Source organism: Corvus hawaiiensis, chromosome 1 (assembly GCF_020740725.1).
Source record: "Corvus hawaiiensis isolate bCorHaw1 chromosome 1, bCorHaw1.pri.cur, whole genome shotgun sequence".
Lineage (NCBI taxonomy): Eukaryota > Metazoa > Chordata > Aves > Passeriformes > Corvidae > Corvus > Corvus hawaiiensis.
In genome coordinates this window covers 71,246,382-71,252,568 of record NC_063213.1, presented here as the reverse complement: position 1 = coordinate 71,252,568, position 6,187 = coordinate 71,246,382, and positions in this window count along the sequence as shown.

Below are 6,187 nucleotides of genomic sequence, written 5' to 3'. Positions count from 1 at the left end.
CGCCCGCCCGCCCGCGCAGCCCCGCGCACCCCGCCGGCTCCGGGCGGCTCCTCCGGGCGCTCCGCGCTGCTGCTGCCGGCGGCGGCGGCTCCGAGCGGCGGCGGCTCCGAGCGGCGGCGGGCGCGGGCGGGGAGCTCTCCCGGCGGCGGCGGCGGCGGCGGCGGCGGGGGGAGCGGAGCGGAGCGGAGCGGAGCGGAGCGGCGGGGGCGGGGAGAGGCGGGGAGGAGCGGAGCCCGAGGGGGAGGCTCCGGCCCCGCGCGGCGTAGCCGGGCGCGGTGGTTTCCTAGAGCTCCGCCTCACGCTTCATTCAAGAAAAGGGGGAAATGGGGAGGGGGGGTGCTTGAAAGAAAAAGGAAAAAAAAAAAAAGGCGGCGGCGGGGGAAGGCGAGCAGCCCCCCGCGGTCCGGGCCCGCCCTCCATCGCCGCGCGGGCCTGGGGCCGGCGGCGGGGGAGGCGCGGAGCGCGGCGGAGCTGCGGGCGCGGAGGGGCGGCTCTGGGGCCGCGGGCGGTGCTGCCGGACCGCGCCGCCACCGCCGCCCCTGCGGAGGAAGCGACGGCGGGGCCAGGGGCTGCCGGCCCTACGCGGCGGAGCGCGTCCCGCTCCGCGCCTCTGCCGCCCCGCGCGGATTCATGTAAATAAATAAATTTCTGTCGTAAAAATAAATGAAACGGGGAGGAAAAAAAAATCCGAATATACCTTTTTAAAAAGCAAAGTGGGGTGCTGCAGCCGTGCAGGGCTCCGTGCATCCCTCCGGCCCCGCTGTGCGGGTGCCCCCCTCTCGGCGGCGGCCCCCCCCCTGCGGGGTCCCACACACCTGCTTCACGCAGGCCGCCCGCCCGGTCGGTGTTCAGGTGATGGGACAGGCAGGGAGATGGATTTTAGGACTTTTTGTAGAAACGGGGCTCAGGTTTGTCCCTGCGCCCGGCCTGAAGAATTTTTTTACATTGAAGAGGGGCTACTGGAGCTGCTTGAAGATGAGTCAATCTGGAGTTGCCTAAAGAAGCACAGTTAACCTTTCAAGCTGGTTAAATCCACAGAGCTGGGAAATAGCGATGGCTCAGCCCCCCTGCCACCCCAAGCAGCGAAATCGGGGGCCAGGGATGTGTGATGCTGCGACTGCCCCAGCTGAAATGGGGCGCCATCCCGGGGAGCCAAGCCGAACGGGAGCAGGACATTCCCGGCATCTTTCTCTGCTCAGTACAGGAGGGGAAAAGAGACGTTCGATAAATTCTGCCAATTTTTGTCGATATAAGAGTGATTTGGATGATAACCTCATCTACAGACTACCCCGAACCTAAAAGGAATAAAATGCATAAACAAAGCTGTGACCATGAGTTCGCTTGGACAGGGGGCACTGAGAATGAATGCACCCTGCCCTCCAAGCCTCTGTTTTCAGAGATGGTTCCTTCAGGCACGGACCTGTCACGCGTAGTTCACAGGGTGGCTGCTCCTGTGAAGAAATGGCACTGGTGGCACCAGAAGAAGGGGAAGTCTCCGCATCCAAACGAGAAGGATTCCCCTAAACGGAGCTCACCTGTGCCCTCGGTGATCCCGGGATTTGTTTCGAGGCCGCACCGAGGAATTGTTTTCTGACATGTACGAAACAGCGCCTTTCCAGATGCCTGAGGAGGTGTTCAGGGTGTTTAATCGTTCTGGCGTCTGTTGTTTCGGGGGGCACGGGGAGGCACCCGGCACCATACCTAGTGCCAGCATCCTCTCCTCTCTCCCTCTCTTCCTGTCTCCTCTTCCTCTCCCTCCTCGCCTCTCTATCCTCTCCGGCGGGCGGCTGTTGCCACCCAGCGGCCGCCGCTCGCCCCGGGCTCGCGGCTCGGCCGCGACAGCCGGGACCCCTCTCCGTCCCTGCGGGAGCGAAGTGCTCGCTCGCCTCACACCCGCCCGGGAAACGGAGGGAGCGAGGCGGTGCCCTCTCGTCTGTCTTGTGTGCACTCCCGCCTGCCGATCTGTGAAACGGGGCTGGCTGTGTCTGGTTGAGTTCCCGGGGATTAAGAGGGACAGAGATTGCAGGACAGCAAGTGAAATGAGTTCAGGTAAGATTGATGATGCTCTGTGCAATCATGGACTAAGGGCTGTACCTCACCAGGGCATGTATGTAACTCACAGCATGGTTTAATGCTGGACCACAAGCTCATCTCATCTCCATCCATATGAAAAAATCCCAAAATTAAGGTGCTCACAATGAGCTGAGGGATGGCTTCTGATGGCAGAAATGCAGACAAGGGATCTGTCAACCAAGTAACATCATCACCTTTATATTTTCACTGAAAGAGAACAAAGAAAAAAGGTTCTCAACACTGAAAGTAACCTGACGTTTCCATGTAACGACTTCCATGGTTTAAATGGGACAAGTGATACAGGAAATCAGAACAGCCATAACCAACCAGGCTGCTGATTCAGTCTGTCACTGTGCTGGTGACTGAATCTAATGCAGTTGGTCCTGGCACTGAATATACATCAGACAGAGATGTTGAGTAACACAGAAACCCTGTCTGGGTAAGCTGCAAAATGATGTTCTAGCAAGATCAGTTTTAAAGCCCAGAGAGTAAATCAGTGTGGGACTGATGCAAAAGATGCATATAAAATCAATGGGATTTTGTAAGGAGGAATTGACAATATCGCTGATTTTGCTTATGGTATTTAAAAGTATTTTGCATGTAGAAATGCAAGTGAGGCCAACAAAATGAACAGATTGTACTGAGGACACATGATCAGTAAAATAAGAGTTTCATAATTCCCAACTGATTCCTGACGGAAACAGGTACAGCAAAACTTTATAAGATCCTCTGTTTGAAAGAGATTTAGTAATGATGCTTTTTCCTCACCAGCTCTACATTCAGCACTTTGCTACAGGAATGATAGCTCCCAGCTTTTTAAAAAAGTTTAATAGGAAAATCGTGGTCATGGTTCACCAGAAAGCTTGTTAACACCAAATACAGCTGAAACAGTACCAAAAAGTATGAAAAACACAAGGGAAAATCCTGGGAAGTGTTTGCTTTAAGCAAGGGCATTAGCATTGAGTCATGGGAAACAAAAACTGTGCCTTGAAGACAAATTGGGACTCTGTAAAAAAGCAAAACAAAATTATGTGCATTTAAAGCCTTGTTGTTAACATTAAACGTCAAAAGTATTGCATCTGACCTGTATGGCTCTAATTGAAGGGAGCAGCATCTTAAAAGCAATTATCATGCTACCTGAATGGGTGATAAACATCTATTACAGTGTCACGAGTTTGCATCACAGTACTGCTTTTCACCTTGCTTGTTTGAGCTCAGCAGGATAAAACAACAGTTAAAAAGACATCCTAAACAAAGGCGATATGGTTTTGGAGGCAGATAAAAGAAATGGCAAGAGAGGCTCAGGATTTATTAAGGAACATGCAATCAGTGCACAAAGTCAGCTAAGAAATCATTATGGGGCTTTTAGGTAGCAGAATAAGATGCTGACACTACTCAAGATCTGATCCTGCAAGTCCTTCCACACACATTTACCTTTATGTGAGTCAGCCCACCAAAATTAATCAGACTTATAAGAAGAATTAGCTGTATGAAGAATTGGAACTTGATTAGGAATACAAGCAGCAGCTCACCTGCAGAAATCTCTTTTGACACTTAAAGAGGTGAAAGCATCACCAACAGGCATCAGTCAGGTCTGGTGGCATGAGGGACATTATTTTCTTGAGATAGCTTTCTGATCCATGCTCAGGCAACTGACAAGACAGGATCCCACAAAGCCTGCTCCTTCTTCAGTGGCTTCCCAGATGCCCGCTGTACAGCAGATGTATTATTAACAAACGATCCAGAAAAGTTTGTAATGCCTGGCTACACTAAACTTCCCAACAACCTGAAAGTGGACACCTTTTCCCTGTACCTTTGTGTTAACATCAACAGGCTTTCAGCAGCAATCCTGGTTCCAGGTGAGCTGCCCATCCTTTTATTTCCTTGGCTCACATGCAGGTGAGTTGGAGAGAAGCAAATGATTGTTTAAAGCCCTGCCTGAGCAGGCACAAAATAAGCAGGGTGTATGCTTGCACTCACAGTGAGCAAGGACATTGCCACACTTTTCTGAAAATCTGCAGATTTTCTATTTTAGAAAAAAGTCAAAACCACCATCACCAACAACCAAAAAACCAACAACAGTAACCTAAATTTGAGCAACCTGAAAGAAGCGTTTGGTGCAGTATAGGCAAATACAATTACGACCTCTGAAGAGGTCCATTGCCCTATGGTGTTGGAGCACAGCTTAAATACTGGTTTTACTGAAAGAGTCCACTAAGACTGTGCCCACAGGTGGGAGTTTGCACATATGCAAATTAGCAAGCTGCTCCTCACACAGCCAGTGGCTCTGTAAATGCTTTTTGGTGCTGTGTCCCGTGAGGCATTTGTCTGTGCCACCCACTATGGCTGTGCTTCCCTCAGTTCCAGGCATTCACTACTAATCCCTCCCATGCCAGCATTCATTTACTCTGCATGCCTTTGTTCCTGCAAGAGCTTTCTAACTTGCCCTGAGTAAAACTAACCACCAACCATGACCTTTCATGTTTGTTTCTGTCACTGAGACCACAATACCCACGGATCTATAGTATCTCTGCCAAGCTGGATGAAATGCCTTGAAAGCAAGATTCTTGTAGAGACTTGCATGGATGCACATAATTCTCTGCTATCAGGTGCATGCCACCATTTATTGCTCAGACTCTCTCATCTGGTTTGCTCAATGCGTGGCCCAACATTGCTGCCTAGGCAGCAGCTAGTGCCTGTCGTACAGAACACTTTAAAAGACAGTTTTCTGCATGTAAAAAGTATGGGAAAAGATAGTACCCATGAAGCCTGGATGCGTATTTTCCTCATTCTTAACCAGGATGGTGGCAGGCTAACCTGAACGAACTTCCTCACTTCTGCAGAGTGCATTCCTAAAATGGGAGATTGCCTTTCATCCTGCCAGTGTTGCAAATGCTACAGGTGTGGAGTGGATCCTTTTTGGCTGGAAGCGCTTACAGAGCAGATAATACTACTGTAAAACACTTAAAGCATGCCCAACCTGCAATTATGGTTTATTTCATGGGGTTTAATTGCACTCATCAGGAAAGGCAGCTGGATGAGATACTTGGATAATATCCTTAGGGTCCAACATAGCAAACAGCTCCTGGCTTTCAGATGCCTTTTACTGTACTCATCCCTCAACCATCTTCACTTATGTCAGGATCCATAGGCCCCATGGTTTGGATTGGAAGGAGGCAAACCAGCTGCATCCAGCCCCGGATCTCTCTTTCTCTGACATCTCAACTTCACTATGTGGCAATAGGGTCTTGCCTTCACAAGAGCTGAGCTGTCTTGCCACCTTTCGCAAGACAGCAACCTGTGCTTGTGACTGAGGCAGTGCTGCCCATGCCCTTTCTTTCTGCTATGTGGAAAAGGATTGGACACCAACTTCCCAGCTGAAACTGTGGAGGAGCAAAGCAGGTAACTTCATCAAAAAGGAATAGGAAATGGAAACAGTCTTCTAGACAAACAGGAACATCCATCTCTGATTCATAAAGTTTTATTACACCTGTTAAAATTCCTTAAAGTAAAAAAGGGGAAAGCACTTTTTTTAAGTAAATGCTTTGAAATAAGGACCAACACATTTCATTTTAACTACTTTCTATGAAGCACCTCTTAGCTTTGAAAAGGCTATTCCCCTCAGTTGCAAGTAACCTGCATAATTTAAAAATTTCATTTTAGACTTAATTTTATATACATTATTTACAGTTGGTATCTTTATAGATATAACACCTTATTTTGGTCAAGGGATTGATTCTTGGTGCTGGGTAGCATGATCGTGTTAGTCATGTATGTTTTGCTTTCGCCCCTTATGTTTATTTACATTGCTCTAGCAGCACTACTACAGAACCAACTTCAGAGTTAGAACTGGAAAGGTTTAAAATTAACGTGGGGATTCCCCTCCAAGCTGAAAACAAACTTGTTTTCAACTTAAAAAAATAAAATTTCGGACTGGATTTGCCGTATTCTACCACAGAGGAGACTTAGTATTATATTCATCAAGGTTTCCCCAAACAGCAAACCTTCCCAATCAATTCTATGAAATGCATTTCCCACATCAAATAAAATGCTGCCCCGCCCCCCTTCCAAAATTTAGATATGCATCTTTTGGGTTAAAAAAAAAAAAAAAAAA